This window comes from Fukomys damarensis, unplaced genomic scaffold, assembly GCF_012274545.1.
Source record: "Fukomys damarensis isolate Sample0158 unplaced genomic scaffold, DMR_v1.0_HiC HiC_scaffold_30, whole genome shotgun sequence".
Taxonomy (NCBI): Eukaryota; Metazoa; Chordata; class Mammalia; order Rodentia; family Bathyergidae; genus Fukomys; species Fukomys damarensis.
In genome coordinates, this window is record NW_022900942.1 from 62,490,181 (window position 1) to 62,511,085 (window position 20,905).

The following is a 20,905-nucleotide window of genomic DNA, read 5'->3' on the forward strand; positions in this document are numbered from 1 at the left end:
AAAAAAAAAAAAAAAAAAAAAAAAAAAGAAGTACGGATAGCACTCAGACCAGCGTCCTAAGTGACATTTCTGCTGTGGCATCATCTAGGTTTAGCTTTTTCTAAAAGCAGTTTTATCCAGAATAATATCCATATAATAAGTCACATAATGATGTATTGGCTAATAAACTAATAAAGAAAATTTAGTTGGGCTCATTCCAATCAATTATTGTGATTTAGTCTCCATTCTGTTACAGATGTATACTCGTTCTGATGTGTAATTACTGTAGTTTATCTACAATACCCTTACAGATGTGTAATTATTCTGCAAACCTAATAACTTGTTAATTTCAAACTTCCCAGAAACTGATCTAATGAAAAAGTTTTTAAAAAGCATTTAACTGCCAGGTATGGTAGTACATGCCTGTCATCCCAGCACTTGGGAGGCTGAGGCAGGAGTATTGCCACAAGTTGGAAGCCAGCCTGTGCTACATAGTGAATTCAAGGCCAGCCTGAACTACACAGAAAGATCCTGTTTCAAAAAAACCAATAACTAACTAACTAAATAACTAACTAAATAAAAGCATATAACTGTAACAGTCTGGAGACTTCAGAAAATATTTGCTTTAAGAATTGTAGTTAGTTTTTTAAAGTGGTCTTAAAGTAGATATATAGTCCTTTTCAAATAAATTGGGAGAATGCTAATATTTTATAAGTGTAAAGCAACATGTAAAACTAGCACTAGAGTATTCTAAAAGCCAAAAATAAATGTATAAGTTCTATTTAGCCACCTAGCATTTTGTCAGCTTATTTTCATTTTACAGTAGTTGATGAAATAATTAATAGCAAATCACTGCTCTGTACATGAGGGAATAAACAAAAGAAATATTCTTTTAAAAAAATAAAACACAGAAGACCAGGGGATGCAGCTCAGTGGCACCCCGCCTGCCTGGCAAGTGCAAGGTCCTGAGTTCAATCCCCAGTACCACCACCAAACAAACAAACAAACAAACACCCCCCAAAAGAAAGCTTACAGTAGTTGATGAAATAATTAATAGCAAATCACTGCTCTGTACATGAGGGAATAAACAAAAGAAATATTCTTTTAAAAAAATAAAACACAGAAGACCAGGGGATGCAGCTCAGTGGCACCCCGCCTGCCTGGCAAGTGCAAGGTCCTGAGTTCAATCCCCAGTACCACCACCAAACAAACAAACAAACAAACACCCCCCCCAAAAGAAAGAAATGTTTAAAAAACAACTAAATTTCAACTGATATTTAGAAAGTTTTGTCTTAAGTGGCTCATCTTAACTGACAGAAAAGCCCTATATATTCATAATATGTAAAAATAAAGACTCAACATTTACCCAGCTCGGTTCCTTAAGCATTTGAAAACCCTACCAATATTTCAGGTATTGTGCTGTGCTCTGGGGCACAGAGGTGACTGGATCGTGCCCTCAAAGCAGTGTCTGTATGGCTGAGGAGACAAAGACTCTTTAAGAAAAATTATGCTATAACGGGGTAGGTGCAATGACACCGGCAGAAGGTGATTAGCTTTTATATCTGTACAAAGCAAAACCAATACAAATCCCCCACCTTTCAAAACAGGAACCAAAAGGGCAAAATCTAGAACTGTGCTAGGTATGGAGAAGGAAAAAAAAAAAAAAAGGCTGTTAGGGCCTATAATAAAGAATTTCCAGCCAGGGATTTAGCTCAGTGGCACCATGCCTGCCTCACAAGCACAAGGTCCTGAGTCAATCCCCTATACCAGGAAAAATAAGAATTTCCAAACTCTGACCAGTATTTCTCCAATGCAGATGCTTTTGATAGAAGCTTAACTTGTTCAGTGAGCTTTTTTGGTTATTTGTATTTATTTATTTAATCTTTATTTTCTTCTCTTTTTGTTTTTTTGAGATAAGGTCTCATTATATAGTTCAGACTGTTCTTGAACTCACTATGTAGGCCAGGCTGGCCTTGAACTTATAGTGATCGTCCTGCCTCAGCCTCCTATGTGCTCAGATTACAGGTGTGCACCACACACTCGGCCCAGTGAGCTCGTTTGAAAGTCATAGTTACCAGTTAACATAGAATACTTACAGGATATAGGAGAGCTGAGGTGTATCCTCCGACTTATAGTTGACTGTTAAATATACATACTTGTGTGTGTCACGTACACACATGTATTAGAGGAGGGTAAGGGTATTTTGCACCTATCTAATCTTGTTTACTGCGTGACTTTCAGAAATCATTTCACCTCTCTGAAGCTTGATTTTTTTCAACTATAAAATAAAGTATTGAAGATTGATGATCTCTAAGGTGATCCCCAGCTCTAAAGATCTGAGCTATCCATCCAAAAAGTGACTATTTTAGTCTTACCTTGCTAATAAGCTGATCGGCAATATCCTGCATGGAATAATTAGGGGTGCATAGTGGATAAAACAAACCCTTCTTGCTCCCAAAGCTCACATCTGAAATGCTCCTTCCTAAGGTCTCCTGCATGATTTTAATTCCTACTCTACTGGAAATACTACAGAAATGTGTTTCAATGCATTATCTGTGCATGGGGCGGGAAGCTAGGAAGTGCGCCTAGGGGTGCTCCATTGCTGAGCTAAATCCGCGTCCCTCGTTATGTTTTATTTTGAAACAGAGTCTTACTTGGTTACCCAAGCTGGTCTTGAACTTGAGGCCTTTCTTTCTTTCAATGGAAATAGTTGTATTTGTATGTCAAAGACTAAGAATGGAGACATAGCAAGCTTACCAGAGCAGACGTCATGGAAAGCTACAGATGACTGACCCCTGCCCCCACACCAGCAGCTCTGGTGGTCATCCACCTGGCTAAGGGCAGGTCCAGCTGACAGAACTGCCGTTCCCGCCCATTCGTCATTGAGGCTAATGAGGCTATTATTTCTTTAAGTCTGAAGGTTACAAGGAGCGCATGATGATGATGGAAAAGGCTAAAAGACAGAGCTCAGTGAAACAGCTATTGTTGCACAAGCAGAACACACTGTCTCACAAAGTAGAAGAATGAAACTGAAGACAGAAAGGAGCTAGTGAAAGGGGAAGTGTTTACTGAAAGTATAAGAAGAAAGCAAGCTCCTGGAAGGTGGAAGGGGTTCTAGAAAGTAGGGTATCCTGTGGGCTCTTGTCCAGACTCTTTTATGGGAATCTACCCGGCATCCCGGGGTCACCTAGCACAGGTGGCTCTGTGGGTTTTGGATGACCAGTTGGGACTAAGCCTCTCTAAACCAGTTACTCAGTGTGCGGAGTTTAAAGGAAACCAAGTTTAAAAGAAAAGTGGTTATTCTGTATTTTTAAATTCCTTGAAACTCCACCTCGGATGTAGAGAGGGGTTTGTACTCCATTACACTGGAGGAACTGCTTTCAGAGGAACTACTTCCTGGGTCAACGGGTCAAATCCTACTGCCTATTCTTACTCTAACTCCTATCAGTGTGGCTGACCACCGACTCCCTCTTGGGCCTGTCTTGCTAGCTGCCTATTTGTAAGCTAAATAACTAAAGAACCCCTTACACTAGCACTATAATCAGAAGGCAAATTTCACCTATTAAATGAACTAGATATAAACTAGCTGAACTACATCCAGATGTAAAGTTAGAGCTCCTGCTAACATTGCCTGTATCTGGGTAATGGGGACGGGAAGCCAACATAGTCCCTGTCTTATATCAGACCCTCCAGACTGGGAGGGACCCACTTAGGCTCTCTCCTCAGCTAGGGATGGCAAGAATTCCTGGGCCAATGGTCCTGGAAAGGGGCAAGCCTGCAACAATGCGGCCCTGGCAGGTGAGTAGTAGGACAGGGCTCCTACTCGACTCAGCTCTGGGACTACTGCACTGTCCTGAAATTGGAATCCAGGCCACGAGAAGGCACAAACAATACCATGGAGGCCCTTATAACCACATAATGGAATTCCATTCTATTATTTTCTAGTTGCCCATCTTCTTCTCTCCTGAGATCCTTTCTCCATCGCAAGGACCTTCTCTGCGCCTGTCCAAAATCTCTTCCCCTATCTGGAGAGGGGAGGGAAGCCCTTGGATGCCAAAGTGCACCTGGCCCAGGGTTATGGGCCAAAGGGTACAGGCTGATAAAATCCTGCCCCCAGACAGAAGGGAGCAGGTAGAAGGGGTGACGCTGACCTGCCACAGGAACCCAGAACCAGACACTACATAGAGACAGAACAGCCCGGAGCTGAGAGTCAGCGTGGCAAAGGGTAGGCCGGCTGACTGAGGGAGAAGGGCTGTGAGACTCTCCCAGCATGTGTGTGGCTCAGCGCTAGACAGATTCCAGGATCAGGCCCATGAACGAGAAGCCGTCCTGCTTTACAGCTCAAAGGTGCCATCGGTATCAGGGGAAAAAAGACATGAAGTCCATTTTCTAGAGTTACTTCTATATGCCTATTTCTCTATCCGTAAATAGATGTTTGCGATGATGTTCACCCAATATTAACGAAAATTACTTCCAAATGACGAGATGTTTTACCTTTCATTTTCTCTATTTTCCTTTTTTGCTTTATCTTTAAAATAAATACAATTACAATGGTACCAAGAACCTTAACATGTATATACATACAATGGAATATTATTCAACCTAAAAAACAGATGAAATCAGGACACATGCTACAATGTGGATGGGCCTTGAAGACCTAAGAAGAGTCACTCAGGCACACAATGACAAAACCACTCCGACGAGGCACCTAGGGAAGTCAAACCTGTAAAGACATGGAACAAAGGTACAGGGAATTCTTGTTTATTGGACACAGAATTTCAGTTCTGCAAGAGAAAACAGTTCATTGAACTGCACCCTTAAAATTGGTTAAGACGGCAAAATGAATGTATTTTTGTTTTGTTTTGCTCTGTTTTTTGGTACCAGGGATCGAACTGAGGACCTTGCACCTGTTAGGCAGAAGGTAGAACCACTGAGCTAAATCCCCGGCCCTTGACTGTTGTGTATATTCAACCACAACTTAAAAAGAACTGTTACAGAACAGAGATTTTTACCCTCTATGCAAACCAACAGCTTAGCTGGCTTCGGTTCATGAACACTGACTTCTGTGTCACAAAGGTCATTGCTGTTCCCAGCAGTGACCACAGCATATTCTACGCTGGTTCGCTGACTGCCAGTTCCAACGGGACGACGCTGTGAAGCTGTTCAAGCTGGTCTTGAACTCATGACCATTCTGCTTCAGCCTCCTGGGTGCTGGGATCACACCACACGCAGCTTGTACTGTTATTATTATGTGTTTTTCACTCGTGAGAGAGCTGTGGCACAGAGAAGCTCAATAACTTGCTCTAGGACACACAGCTAAGAAGGATTAGAGCTAGGATTCAAATTCAGAATCCTTAATAGGCTATACAGCCTCATCAATTAAAACAAACCACTTCTGATAAATTTCTATAACTTCCTCAGTTATTTTAATCACAAAGATACTATTTTTACGTCTGAGGCAGGTATATATCTCCACGTATTAAACTGACTGTGTTCTGTGTTTCCTCCTCCTCTTTTTCCAGACCACAAGAATCCTCTGTCCTCCATAGTCCACAGTGAAGCAGAAATAAAGATGTCAAAACAAAATGAACCTTCAGATTGGTGGCCGGAGCTGCAAACTCAGAGTCTGCTTTTCCTGTTCTGCCCAGAATAGGAAGAGATTGGAAAGGCAGGGCTGCCATGATAGGGAAAACTTTTATAAATAGCAAAAACCTATAAAGCGTTACAATGTCAAATGGCTTCTGCTGTCTCTAACAGCCATTTGCTTTGTTCAGCTCAGAACTAATAGGCACCGAAGGCACTAACTGCTGAATGAGGCATTGGTCCGACCCTGAGACAACAGGGCACAGCAAGGCCTTGAGCTCCGAAGAGACTGGAGCCACCTGATCGTAAGAGCGTCTGGATGAAAGAACCCATTGCTAACGTTGAACACCCCTTCCTACGGACTGGAATAGACAACTAGGCGAATCTTAAAGGTGAACTCCCCAACGGCAGAGAACTGCTAAATCTGGGTTGAAAAGATGAACTATCCTGTGGCCGTGATTTGAACTGTGAGAGTGAAATGTAACCACCCACATGAAGCCAAGGCTGTGAAACCCTATGAAAGGAGGAGTTGTGACCCAGAGTGTCGTTGATCCAGGCATGGCTTATGTGTGATCAACCCTTGTTGATGAGTAAATTTGTTATTTTACTTCCATTCTGCTGCCTCTCTGTGTGTCACTTACTGATTCCTTCCGTAACACTAGGACAGGAGATGGGGTGGGATGGGGTGATTCTGAGCATGGGAGAAACAGGGCCTTTGGTGAAAAGCACAAGGGGGTAGAGAGAAAGAGCATTAATCCTGAAAAAGACTTAAACTCGCAGACATCGTGCTAAGAGAAATCAGACAGTCACAAGGGATGAATACTGGGTGCTTCCGCTTACACGTGCTGGAACAATCAAAATCAGAGCCACAGAAAGTGTAGTGGCAGAGGTCAGGGGCTGGGGCAGCAGAGCAGGTGAATGGAGAGTGTTTAATAGGGATGGCGTTTGTTTCACAGATTTCCAGCAGAGACCTAAAATAAACATTTGTGTCTAAACCGAGACGGCATCAATAGTTGAAATGACCTGGACAGGGCCAGCCTGGTGACCAGGGGTGTATCAGGGGTCGCTTACAGAGTGCAGACGGCAGTGGGCTGCAGCGAACCGAAGTTACTCTCTACTGTACTAAGCTACAGCGTTTGCAGGGCTCCACTTAAAAACAGCAAAAGGCAGGATCAAAGACAAGAAGAGTCGTTGGGGAGTGAGGTGCACCCCGCTCCCACCCCATTGTTATGAGAGCTCTGCCGGGCTCAGGAAGCGCTGTCCAGCCGCCAGCCTGGCACTCGGCCTCGGCCTCGGGGCCCACAAGCAGAGGGAGATGCTCTGGTTCGGGTTTGGAGACTCTTCCCCTACAAGTTTCAGTTAGGGATGATGAGAAAGGTCTGGAGGTGGACAGCAGCGATGGCCGCACAACACGAACGCCCTGACGCCATGGAAGTTTAAAATAACTAAGAGGACAATCGTCATGTTACGTGCGTCGCACCAGCATTCTGCAAGGGCCGCCCCTCTTCAGCAGGCTCGGACAGACCCTCGCCTCACTCACGGGGACTGGAGACTCGGCCCCAGCGGAGGGAGGAAGCGCACGAAAGGGCTTCCAGTTCCCCGTGAGGGGCGGCGGTGGACGTGGCCACGCTGGTTCGCTGCCAGGTGCACATACTGTGCCACAAGAACCTGAGGGACTCTTTGGCTGTGCTTTGCCAAATTCCAGGAAAATTAACTCAGTCGCTGGCAGAGTGGGGCAGGAGTGCTTCCGAAAAGCTCCTAAATGCAACCCAAGAGGAAAAAAAATCTCTCAGGGCTCTTTTAGTTCTAAAGTGATGAAAGCCTCTGAATTAAGAAGAAAGCTATAGATGTTTATACAAATCATAGTTTTCCTTTTCAGTTACTGCCTTGGGAAGTATTTTCCCAGAAGGTACTATGAATTGAAGTATGATTATGATATTGCTATTTGGACTTATTACGCTAATCTATAATAATGCCATTGACCAAATATAAACGTGTTCTTAGCTCCATGCTCCATATTAGAATGTTTAATTTTATTTTGGCAAGATATATCCTTTTTAAAATGCATTTTAAAATTCTCTGCAAGTGTGCACATTTCCTTAAATGTTAATTATTTCACTTTCCTCTTGAATATCTTTTGACCTTTTACCATGTGCACTGATTTGTTAAGATCCTTTTAATGTGTTAATATCACAATAAATCGGCCACCATTAGTTGAGACTCACCGCGTGCTAAATGCTATATCAGCGTTTTACAGATATTAAGTTAATTTTTTCTTTTACAAAAGCCCTGCATGGCTGTTATTCCCAAATTATAAATGAGAAACCCAAAGTCAGAAAGCTAGTGGATAGCAGAGCTGGGATATGGATCCAGTTCTACGAGACTCGTTCTCTTTGCCAGACAGGCAAGTGCACCCCTTCCTGAAAAAGCTTCCCTGCCGCCAGCACCTAGGGGTGTTCAGTATCACGTGACCCCCGATCATGGACCACAAGTTAGGGTCATTTTGTATGTGCACCCTGGCCAGCAGCCAGGGCCAAAGAGGCAAGCAAGCCAAGCGAACCAAATGCTTCCTTGAGAATTGGAATTTGGAAATGTTCATAGCCAATACACTTACTAGCAGGGGCAAGAGATGGAAACACTAATCAAGAGATGCTTTGGATGTATTTGGAATAAAACAAGCAAACCATGGCACCCGAAGTCATGAGGGATCAAAACTAAGGTTGGCAGAGAAAGACAGTTGATGAAGAGTAAGCAAAACAGGGCTGGGGATGTAGCTCAGTGGCACAGAGCCTGTCTGGCAGGTGCAAACAAATATTGCACTTATTGCTGCTTAAAGACACAGCAGTGCAACCGCCATGTGGCCTGTGAGAGAGAAACCAAGGATCCAATCCTGCAAGCCTGAAGCTACCTGCTTTCAACCTCTCCAGTTTAGATCCAGTTCCTCTGAGTGTCCCTAAATTATGTCTTCTTTTCCTTGACATGCCCCTTCCCCGTTATTTATTACACTTGGAAAATCATGTGTTGAGCTCTGTAGTTTGGTTTTTTTTGGGGGGGTACCAGGGATCGAATTCGGGGTCCTTGTGCTTGCAAGGCAGGCGGCGGAACCACTGAGCTAAATCCCCGGCCCTTGAACTCTGTAGTTTTAAATGTATTTCTATTACTATTTTTCATTCTTTGGCCAATTTTTCAGCTTTTATTCTTATTACCAGCTGGTCTGGAGGCTTAGAATTTTGTTTCTTTTTAATGTTTCAAAGTTATGCTAAGGCAAGGACCTTAATGAAGCAGTATAGATGAAAGAGTATAAAAACAGAAAGAATTACTAAAAAAATACAGTGATACTATGGACTTCATTCATCGCTCTTTCCTGCCTTGGACAACAATTCTCACTAAGCCTATTTGCCTGAACAAGACCTAGCCTGTCTGTAGCTGATCTGGCCACCTATGTACCAAGATTTCATGTTGGACCCAGCAGACCATACCAAGGTTTGGTAACATTTAACTGGTTGAGTTTCAACACGGGATTACTTTCATCATCTAGCCGCTTCCTAAATCCACCTTCTTTTTCCACTGCCTGTGCCCCACAGTTCTTAAGTAAAGTACACACACAGCCTTAATGTAAGAGCGAGCATGTCTACCAGCCGGGAATTCTAAAAGGTCCTGGGAATACAAGGGAACAAAGATCTCTTGGGAAGTGTGTCCATCCTAATATCACGGCTCTTTCTTCTTCCTAAAGCAAATAATGGGGTGCAGCATACAGGAAGACACTGAGAAACACTAACCGCGGCGAGGCCCTCGGATCTAACCTCCAGATCTTTGGCTTCTCAGGGATTACTCGGCAGCACTGCAAGACCAGCGTCTGAATGCTTAACTGATGTGGCACTCTGCAGGGCAATGCCAGGGGAGGTGTCCTACGTGAAGTGCTGACAAGTTTATTAAAATGGAAATTGTCCGTAGGAATTGCTTTTACCTGCTGTTATTTCTCCAGGGAAAGGAGAACTCTGAATCAAACACTGTAACATATTCACATGGCTGGCAGAGTTGGTATTTTCCCAAGGCACTGATTTCGGTACAATTACCCCTTGCTACAGAGATCTGCAAGAAATCACAGAGTCTCCTCCCCCGGGAAAAACAAGGAACTAGGTGAATGCTATGGTTTGGACAAATGTCCCCCAAATGCTCTGTGTTGAAAGTGTGGTCCCTAACTTTGGTGCTGTTGGGAGGTGGTGGAATCTAAGATGTCAAGCCATTTCGGGGGTGCCCTTGAAGGGGTATTGGGACCTTAACTCCCTCTTCTCTCTCTTTGCTTCCCAACTACCATGAGATGGACAGGCCTACTCTGCAACACACTCCTGTCATTTTGTACTGTGCCTCTATAGGCCCAAAGCAACAGGACCAAGAGCCCATGGGCAGAAACATCTGGAACGATGAGCCAAAATAAGCCTTCCTCCTTTTAGGTTGCTTATCTCAGGTATATTCTTCCAGTGATGGAAGGCTGGCTAACACAGCCAGTGTTTCAGGTAAATCTATATTCCTACTCCAAATTAACACGATCACTCTTACTAATAGTTAGCACACTTCACCAATCCATATGGTGTAAGATGGACAGTGCAGGTGTTGAAGTCATACAGACCTGCGTCGGATTCCTGTTTTGTCCTCTTAGCCACGCTATGACCACAGGAAGGTCACTGACCTCTGAAAGCTTCAGGTCCCGACCTGTAAGATGGAGGTGACAATCAGTAGCTTGCAGGTAATGTTGCTGAGCGGTAATGTTAATAAAACTTACCAGAAAGCCTGCCTTGTGTGAAGTGCTCGATAAAGAGAGCTCAATAATAAACTGTTGATTGTTTTATTATTGTTAAAAGTATGAATTGAAAAAAATTGACTTAGCTGTCATAAAATATAGAACATACTTAAAAGCTAGATGGGAAAGTAAAAAACAATCCTAAATGATCCAATATTTTTCAGCAGAATAGGATGCTAAACACGATGTTCCTGTTACCTCTGAATTTTGGCAGCTGTCCCAGATGCTGAGGACATTAGTTTTCAGAACTATTCAGGACACGCGCCAAGACTGAAATCAATTTTGTAATCTTTAGTTAATTTTCCACCTCAGGAACTAAAAGAAGCAAGGAGATCAGTCTCTAGACCAGATTCTAGAAAGGCCAGCATCCAGAACTCTCCAGAAAGGGCTGACAGGTGCTATGCATGAAGCCCACACAGCTGTATGTGGAGGGGCTGGTGCTTCTCATAGCCTTAGGCAGACAGCTGCGCCACCTTAGCCTGTTTTGTTGCTGGAGGGAGACATCTGGCCAGACTACTGCGCCACTGCAGGCAATCCATTGTTCTTTTTCTCCAGAAGCTTTTATCATTTGTCTTTGAAAGTGCATGTTCCACCTGAATGAAGATTTTTGACTGTTTCAATTCCAGAAAACTTTATCCCTTTTAATAGTTTTTCCATCAGTCCCATTTTTATCTTGTTCTAGATTTTGTTACATAAAAATTGCATCAATATATCCTCCACTACTTTTTTCTCTCTTTATGCTGTATTTTCATGAAGGATTCAGTACATTTCGCATCACCTCTAAATGCCCCAAACAATAGCTGTCACAGCGTCTACCATCAGCACACCCTACTCTCCAGTCTATCTTTCCTGTCTTCCTTGCTTCCGTGAATGGGATTATTATTAAGCAGAAATCCTGATTCCTTTGTCTCCCAGGCTCACCCTCTCCAGACCCTCCATACTATTACCAGAGCAATTCTAAGAGAGTACAATTCTGATCAAGCTAATCCCATAGTCAGGAGAAGTAAGTGGAAATTTACTGGCTTTCAAGAATACACAGAGAAGTCACTCAGGCTGTGGTCCCTGCTTGCCCATCAGAGTCATCTTTCTACCACTTTCCAGTCACTCCACCTTCCAGTTATTCATTCCTTCAATATGCATTTTTAGGTAGTCAATACCTGCAATGTGCTAATTACGCTTCTGGATGTTGGAATCCTTTGGTAAAGAATGTGGACCCCTAACTCCTCTTAGTACTGAAGGTAGACAGTAAACAAGATGAGTAAGTAAAGTGTATAGTGTATCACGGGCAGTAAGGCAAGGGTAACAATAAAACAAGAAGGTGAAAGGTGGATGTGGACCATAAACAGAATGATGAGAAGGCTCGACTAAGATGACGATGTCTGAGTGAAGACCAGAAAGAGTTGGGGGAATAGCAGTAAAACTACTAGAGGAGCAAGCATGAAAATCAGAAGGGACATCAAATGCAAAGGTCCTGAGGTGGAAAAACACCTGACTTCTTCAAGAAACATTAGGGATATAAGTATGGCTAAGCAGGTTTGGAAAGGTAAGAAGTAGAAAATGAGGTCAGAGAAGTTTTCCAAGATGTTAGCTCCTGCAGCCTTGTAGGCCATTGTGAAGCACTTAGCTTCACTCTGAGGTGAGACAGTCTGGGAGCGTGTTGGGCAGAACTACGGCACATTCTACTCCCTGACGGAAAAGGGTCATTTTCTAGTCGAGTATGGTGGCACGTGCCTGTAATCCCAGAACTCTGTGAGGCTAATGGAGGAGGACTACAAGTGTAAAAATCTCATCTTGAGATGAAAATAACTTGGACAAATTCCAGATAAATATTTTGAAGGAGTTAAAACAAAAAGCTGCACTAATTACTGATTTAAGCTCCGGAGATACTTCTAGGGACTAAGCAGACGAAAACTCTACCAGGATTGAATGAAAGAAAGGGTCAGAGGCATGAAAGGAAAAGATGAGTCAGGATTTTGACTGAAGCAACTTAAAGGATAGACCTGCCATTACCGTGATGGAGGAGAGCAAAGAAAGCCACGTTGAGAGGTAAAAAGGGAGGATCAATTTCAGAATGTGACGATTTTGCTATCTATTAGACCTCTTCATGGAGATGTTAAATGAGTATTAGACATGTAAGTCTAGAGTGCAGAGCAGAGACCTTGGCCAGAAATGCATGCTTGGGGATGGCAGGTATATAAGTAGCACTAAAAGCCCTGAGAGTGGACGAGGCCAGGATTGAAAGGAAATGTCAACAGAAATGAGAAGCGATCCAAGCACTGATTACCACAGAAAGTAGGACGGACTGGCAAAAGAGACTGAAGAGTAGCCAGAAGGAGGGCACCGGGAATGCGGCATCCTGGAAGCCAGAGCAGTGTTTTACAGAGAGGAGTGATCGCTCTGTTGAATGCTACATGAAGACTGAGAACTGGCCACAAAGACATGGAGGTCATTGATGACCTTGATGAACACATATTTGAAGGACTTGCAGGGAAGACTTAGTATAGTGTATTCATTATAACCGAATTTGTATACCCATGTTCATTCCAGTACTATTCTTAGTACTACTAGTTCATGGCTAGAACGTGGTAGCAACCCAATGTCCATTAAAAGATGGATGGACAAGCAAAATGTGGTACATGCATACAATGGAGTATTATTCAGCATTAAAAAGGAAAGAAATTGTGATATATGGTGCAACATGGATGATCCCTGAGGGAACTACACTAAATAAGCCAGTAACAAGTAGACAAATACTGTATTTAAGTAGTCAAAAGTATACAAAAGTAGAATGGTGGTCGCTAGTGTATAAGGGAAGAGAGGAGTGGGGAATTATGTTTAACAGGCACAGAGTTTCAGTTTTATAAGCTGAAAGAGTTATAGCAATGGATGTTGGTGAAGGCTGCACAGCAATGTGAATATAAAGACAGGAAAGACGGAAAGTTTTATGATGTGTATTACACAACATTTTTTAAAAATGGGAAGAGGGAGAACTAGAGACAATGAGTATGGATGACTCCTTAAAAGAGTTTTATTATACAAAGCAAAGGAGGACAACAATGCCTGGAGAAAGAAAGTGCTTTCAGAAAGTGGATTTTTGCTGTTGTTCAAAATACTGTATATTAGTATATATCTGTTGCTGGTAAAACAAATTAACAAAAACATAGTGACTTAAAATGATACACCTTATCTTACAGTTCTGTAGGTTAGAAGTCCAACACAAGCCTCACTGGCCTAAATTCAAGATGTCAAGAATACTGTGTTCCTTTCTGAAGGTGCCAGTGGAGAATCAGTTTTCATGCCTTTCCCAGCTTCTGGAGGCACCTGGTGCAGTCCTTGGCTCCTGGCTGCCTTCCTCCATCTTGCAAGCCAGAAACACCACCTCTCTCTGACCATTCTGCCAGTCACTCTTCCCTCTCATTTCTTTTACCTCCTTTTCCTTTGAAGATCCCTTGTGATGGCATTGGGCCCACTGGGACAATACAGGACAACAGCTCATGAGGTCAGCTCAGCAGCAATCTAATTCCATCTTCTACCTTAATTTCCCTTTGCTACATAACTTAACATGTTCACCAGTTCTCGGAATTAGGGCACAGATATCTTTAGGCCTGGATACTGTTGCCTTTCACATATGGGATGCATTCCAACATCATTGTTACTGGGAATAATCCAATGGAGAGAAAGAACCTAATGATGCAGGAGAGGGCAGAGTTATTGTGGGATATAAGCAAGATGATGGAGGAAATGGCTTTTTGTAGGAGCAAGGAGAATTGCCCTTTAGTTAATAGGAAAGACAGGAGAGGACAAAATCTGTGGACAGATGTTGGATGGTGGGTAAATATATGGGACCTTGTGGAGTCATTACTTTCTCAGTGACTTAGAAGCAAGGCCATCAGTTGAGAGTGAGGATGGGGTAGAAGGTATTAGAGATGTGAGAAGACAGAAGGCATAAAGTTGACATCTAAGAGAAAGGGAACATGAAATGTCATAAGCATAAAGGGGCACACTTGAAGTCTGCGCTCACTGAAGTGTGACCAATTGCCTTGTTTTCTCCAGTCCAGTAGACAAATAATTGTACATAAATCAGTCACAGCAGGCTCTGGAAACTCCAAAATTCAGAGTTCAATACAGCCAAAGTTAAATTTCATAAACTAAGAAATTTAAATGAATTGTCTCTCTTAATTCTCACAATCACGGAATAAAGCAGGTTTTATTATTTTACCTTTTTTAGATGAAGAACAAAAAGGCTGCCTAACATGAAACTATAATTTTTGTTTTAGGTATTAAAGTAGTTTTATTTGGGGATGAAAAGTATTTGCATCATAAAGTTAATTCAATAAAAGTAACTTGATCACTACATGCATTCATTAATAAACTGTCACTTGTGTCAGCTATGATAGGCTATCAATTTCAAAACAGCTTACAATATTAGGAAATTTTTAAACAACTGGAGTAGCATTACTTTAATTTTCAGAGTCAGGTGACTCAGCTAGGCAATCCTTATTCTTCATTTTGTTTTGTTTTATTCTCTCTTGAATCTCGTTTAGTATTTTATTTACTTATTTATCTATTTATTTACTTTTGGTACCAGGGATTGAACTCTGGTCCTTGAGCTCACACGGCAGGCAGCAGAACCACTGAGCTAAATCCACGGCCCTCTTGTTTAGCATTTTAATTTTTCTAAGCATTTACCTATTTAACTTATTTTTTCAAATTTACTAGTATGAAGGCTTGGGATGTAGCACAATGACAGATTGCTTGCTGAGCATGGACAAGGCCCTGGGTTTGATCCCTATCACCTCAAAAAACCTTACCACTACAGGAAAAAAGTATTCTTACCCAAAAAAGTGTATTTGCCCAAATATCCTTAACTCAGTTCAATATTTCTTTTATCTTATCATTTTTGAATTTTAAAATAACTGATTAAATTTTAAAAGCCAGCAACACCATTCCTGGCTTTAGCAATTCTTTATGTAGAATTTTCTATACCCCTTTAATATACAATTTGTTACCTTGGTGCTCTAAAATTCATTTTCATACGGGTTTCATGAAACATGCTTATTCGTTTAAAAGAAAGCAGCTCTTCCTATTTTTTTCTCAGATTAAAAGATTGTTAAAATCATAAATATTTCACACATAAAGAATTAGAATTTCATTTTTGTTAGGAAAATCAGTATGTAAGCCATGATTCTCAAAATTCAGCAGTTTCTTACAGGCATTAAAAATTCTAAGTGTTCAACAGAAAATCATTGATTTAAGTTGTAAATATCAAGGGTCAATTCCCTATGCATTCTTGCTATTGTCTGGGTAAGAAGTTTCCTTTGGAACAAAAGAGAGCATATTATGCTAAAATAAAATATGGACTTTCCCTTGGGACATGACTAGTTATTTGCACTTGAGCAAGTAGTCACTGAATATCTGTTGGCACCCACAGATTAGACACTATATTAGGAGTGAGGGATATAACCTCCCTCTTCTCTAGCCTACCCCTGGACAGAGGCATAAGTTATAATCCTGCTTCTCCTATTGCCATTTGGGTAAATGGTGTATGTCACTGAAGTTATTTTAAGCCTCAATTACCTATGAGATGCAAGTCGTAATGACTACCTCACAGAGTGGTTACAAGAATTAAATGTTAAGAGGGCTGGGGATTTAGCTCACTGGTGCTGCTGCCTGACTCGCATGTGCAAGGTCCTGAGTTCATTCCGCAGTAGCAAAATAAATAAATGAATGTTGGAAATGTGTATGAAAAATATCTAGAACATAACAAATACGACTGTTAATTCCTCTTTCTCCCTTTAGATCCAACCTCACAAAAATAAATGCCTTACCTTGAAGCAGAAGCTATATATAATGTCCTTTTAGTATTTATAGCACATCCAAATTATCAATTAATACCAAATCTCCAAATTATTAGCATGTGGTTTTTTTTCTCAATCCTAGCACCTGACATTTTGGGCTGAGTAATGCTCTGCCATTTGGGGCTTCCTGTGCATAACAGGACATTAAGTGGCATCTATGTCTTCCCACCACACTCCAAATACTGGTGGCAGCACCCTGGATGTAAACATCCAAAATGTCTGTAGACAGCAACAGTTATTCCTCCAGGGTCAAATATCCACTCCTTCCCACCCTGGTGAGAATCACAGCATTAGCGGATCACAAATTCACATTTAGTGAATCTCAAACATTAAAAAAACAAAATTAAAAGGCATCTGATTCACTATAGACTGAATTGCATCCCCTTCCAATTCAAATGCAGGTCTAACCTGCAAGGTGACTATATTTGGAGGTTGGTTCTTTAGGAGATAATTAAGGTTAAAAGAGTTCCTACTCTCACAGCACTGTCTTTATATGAGGAGGAAATAGTTTTCTCTCTGTGCCACGTAAGGATACGGCAAGGTGGCCTTCAACAAACCTGAAAGAGGAAGGAACCTCATCAGGAACCAAATCAGCAGACACCTTGATCTGTGACTGAGAGCTTGGCCTGGGTAATTTCTGTTGCTGAAGTTGCCCAGTGTGTACTTTATTTTGCATGGCAGCCTAAGCTAATATAGAACTTTCTATAGAATAGAAAATCTTAGAAAGCATTACAGATCACCAGGTATTATTTAGTGATATAAATCTCTTACTACAAGTTTTGGTCAAAAGTTTGAAAAGACATCCCAGTACTCTAGGCAGCAGAAGCAGGAGGATCACAAGTTTGAGCCCAGTCTGGTCCATTTAGTGTCTTAGCAAGCCTTTGTCTCAAAATTAAAAATAAACAATGGGCTGGCAATGTATTTCTGTGTGAGGGCCCTGGGGTTAATCCCTAGTTCCACAAAAAAGAGAAAAGGTGCAAAGATGCAAAGGAGATTTTCCTGCGATTTTTTAAAGATCTGTAGGGCCCAAAATGGCACCTTCTGGAAAAGTTAGAGCCTTTGGTGGAGTCCAGTCATCAAAATGTAATATGAAAATATTAGATGGAGTATTAAAAATTTTCCACATTGTCTTGCTCACCGTGGTATATCCATAGCTACCAATGAAATGAATACATGAACGAATGAAACTTGCCAAAAATGGTGTAGTTTGTGTTCAATCAGCCAGGCCTCTGATCACCTTCAATACCACATGCTGCTCCCTTTGTCTGGAACGTTTCTCTCCCATCCTGCACTCACTTCAGTAAGCCTGACAGAGGCCTTGTGGAAGATGTCCCCACAAAACATCTTCCACAACACCTCTGACAGGCTTACTCCCTCCTCTGTTAGCTGTTCCATAGTTGTTTTCTGATGCTCCGTAACTATGCATCCTATCTACTACACTTCCCAACTCCATCCTGGAGGTGACATCTATTCAATTTGAAAAACCTGAAGCCACAGTTCCCACCATAGTGCTTTTGGCGATGTAGTTGCTATTTAATACCTGTTGACTGGCTGAGTGGAGGAAAACACTAAAAAAGCAAGTGAATATCGCTTTCAAGTTGAAGGAGAAACAATTTCCTTTCTGTGGTCTAAACTAAAGGGATTTTTTTTCTGAAGGAGAGCACGTTGGTGGAAGGCTCCTGCTCCGGTGGTGGCAGGCCACCACCCTGTGGAACCACTGTGCACTGCAGGCGCACCACTGTCCCAAAACCAAACTCCAAGAACAAACGCAGCCCCCACTGCTAAGCCCCCTGGTGTTTGTGCTGACCCTGCCTGCCTTCTGTGTATGTCCTCCATTTTTCAGACAAGAGTCGCTTTGGACCACTGCCAAATCCATGGCTTCCCAGAACCTGCTCTTAGTTAGTTCACTGGAGATAAAGCACCCAATTATTTGTATCTTTATCCAGTACCCCCAGTGATTCGTACAGTGGAAGTCTGGGAAACCAACCGCCTTCTTTTCAGTTCTATAGAATTCGGGTACCCCCCCCCAGTGACTTTACCTCCAGGTTAACTTTGGAATGTTACTGGTAATGGGTGGAATGCTACTGAGTTCCTCGCACAAAGCTGGACCTGACCGGACCGGTTCCAGGCTGCAGTGCGGGGCTTCTGAGGGCCGGGATTCCCCTTGCTGGGCTAACAGATGAGGTCAGGGCGAAGTGACTCGGCGGGGACAGACACCCCGAAGAGGCTTTCTCTTCCTTTTCTGAGAGCCGTGGTTAGAAGCCGCTCTGGGCGGGGGTGAGCCGAGAAAACGCAGGCCCAGGTTTTCGTTCCCATTTTCACGAAGTCGCAGTTCGCATCGCGGAGAGTGGTGGGCCAGGGTCACCTGTCTTCCTCTAGCTCCAGTGAGTTTATCAAGGACAAAGAGGCTCTGGCAAGTACATTTGCAAACTTTTTGAAGAAAAAGATTCAGCCAATCACGACCTTATGGAGCCTTACTGGACCACAATCATGGTACTCGGCCAAGGACCTCAGGAACTCAAAGCACTGCATCAGCTTGGAAGCAGCTTAACTCAACACACCCCTCTTCAAACAGGGACCGGACCCAGGTACTGCGCATGCGCGCACAGGTCCCCGCGCAGGCGCACTATTCCGTGCCGGAAGTCCGAATCCCAGAGCGAGGCGAGCCGAGAAGAGCGCTAGTCACGTGGGCCCGGCGTCCTTCTCCGCGATTTCCTTACAAGGACTTGGGCTTCGAGGCCCCGCCCCTCGCCGGGCTCTGGAATGTGCGGAGACGTAAAGTCCTAGGACAGTCGCAACCATCTGTGAAAACGGAAGGGGGAGGGAGACTTCAAGTGCAAGAAGCGGTGTAAAAAACGAGACTCAGTAATCAAACGTAAAGAAGCGCTACGCATTCGTCACGTTATGTTCCGTCGGCGTATACCTTATCTCAATCCGTCCTTCAACACTGCGCCCTGACCACACTGGCAGTCCCCCCGCGGCCGCCCTCCCATGGAGCCAGCCCACTCAGCTGGTGGACCGTGGGGACGCGGCTTCCTTCCGATGTGCTAAGCGTGGCCGGAAGTGCTGTTTTTTTTGTGGCTCCGGCTGTAAAGGGGCGGCGGTAGCGGCTTCGCTGGGCTTGCGGGGGTGCTGTGGTTCTCGCAGCTACGCAGGGTGAGTGGTGGTCGCGGTCGCCGACCCAGGGACCAGTGTCTGCAGGGCGGGGGGCGCATCTGGGCAGGTGTTGAGCGGGAGCCCAGGTTCTGAGTCCTGGTGTCGGCTGTGGGATCGAAGGCTGCGGCCACAAGTGGTCCGGACGCAGACTTCTCTTCTGTGTCCAAAGTGGGAGCGCGGAAAATGTGGCTCGCTGGCGCCGTGAGCTTGGGCGACTGCCGGGCCCGCGAAACCCGAGCCCCCCCGCAGAGCTGACTCCGGGGCTAAGTTTAGTGTCTAATGTAAACTTGTCGGATTCTAGGGAGTTTGGGCCTAAAGCGGAGCCCAGTGACTCCCCGTCCTCCTGGCTGTAGCTGCTGCTGCAGCTGTACGACTACGTTTCGTAGCAATAACCGACTCAAACTAGAGCTCACGATCCCTTCCTGGAACTAGAACCTGTCTGCTTTTGTGTGTTTGTTTGTTTAATAGTTGGACAAAGGAATGTGGGGTTTAGTTTGGCCGGAGGGAAAATTCCAGAATAAAATACCATTTTCCTTTTGGGTGGAGACTGAGTGAAATCAATCTGCGAAAGAGGAGTTTCCTTTTAATGTAGTTCAGTAGGTTTATTTATTAAAAACTTGTGAGTTCTTAGAAACCTTTGCAACAGAAATGGGTTAAGATTTTAACTTTTTAAATGCAGAGTTTTATATCTAAAGGTGAAGAAAGCGAATGTTGATTAAAATGGTGTTTGTTTTGTGCTCTGGGAGTTGTTTGATAACTACAAAAGCATTTTACTTCCAAAAGCTCAGCTTCATCGTCAAGTTAACCTTCACAGCTGTCTTTGTCAAGTGGTTAAGAACTTTTGGGTGTGGCGGTTTAAGAGAACTAATCCGGCTTTAACCGGAAGTTTGCAAAAAACCAAAAATTAGTTGGAACGGAAGCCTCAATTTGAAAAAAAAAAAATTTAAAGACTATGTTCGCACAAAAATCTCTTAAATTTGAAAATGAATGCATTAATGAAATGAGAAGTAGATTTGATCTAGCGTTTGAAAGCACAGTAACGAGGTACTAGCACACCTTGCAGTTCTAGGATGGGAATTTTTTTTTAAAATCAAGGATATACCTTATTGTCCAGTATACTCTCGATTTAAGTGTTCTGTAGAAAAAGTTTCTGGGTTGTTTTACATTTATAACCATTTTATAAATGCTGGACTCTTACATTTTAGCTAAAGCAGCATGTACTTTAGTATGGTTGGTTCTATTTTATAGATATATTTTTTAGAATCTCTAAGTAGAAGTTCCTAGACATTCTTGCATTTCACCATCTCAGAAATTTTCTGGCTGCGCGTGGCATGTGGGGAAACCTGCTTTGGTGGTCTCTGCCTTCTACTTCCATATTTTAATCTAATCTAAGATGGCAAGTTTCTTATCCCCCCTTTTGTTTTAGCCTTTAATGATTCTTCTCATGGAGCTCTCAGAACACACACACACACACACACACACACACACACACACACACACACACAAACAAAAACACAATTTATTAACA

At 43.0% G+C, this 20,905-nt stretch overlaps 2 protein-coding genes across 2 annotated transcripts in view; one reads left to right on the plus strand and one right to left on the minus strand.

Moving 5' to 3' along the window:
* Myom1 (myomesin 1) overlaps nt 1-19,059 on the minus strand; it is a 140,244-nt gene extending 121,185 nt beyond the window's left edge. Inside the window, exons 1-2 of the mRNA XM_010638739.3 lie at nt 18,261-19,059; nt 10,193-10,275 (exon numbers count right to left, since the gene is read on the minus strand). The gene's annotated coding sequence lies outside the window, so the exon portion shown is untranslated. The remainder of the gene's footprint in view (nt 1-10,192; nt 10,276-18,260) is intronic.
* A 159-nt stretch (nt 19,060-19,218) lies between these two features.
* Nucleotides 19,219-20,905, plus strand: part of LOC104872429 (myosin regulatory light polypeptide 9) — an 8,938-nt gene continuing 7,251 nt past the window's right edge. Inside the window, exon 1 of the mRNA XM_010638682.3 lies at nt 19,219-19,377. The gene's annotated coding sequence lies outside the window, so the exon portion shown is untranslated. The remainder of the gene's footprint in view (nt 19,378-20,905) is intronic.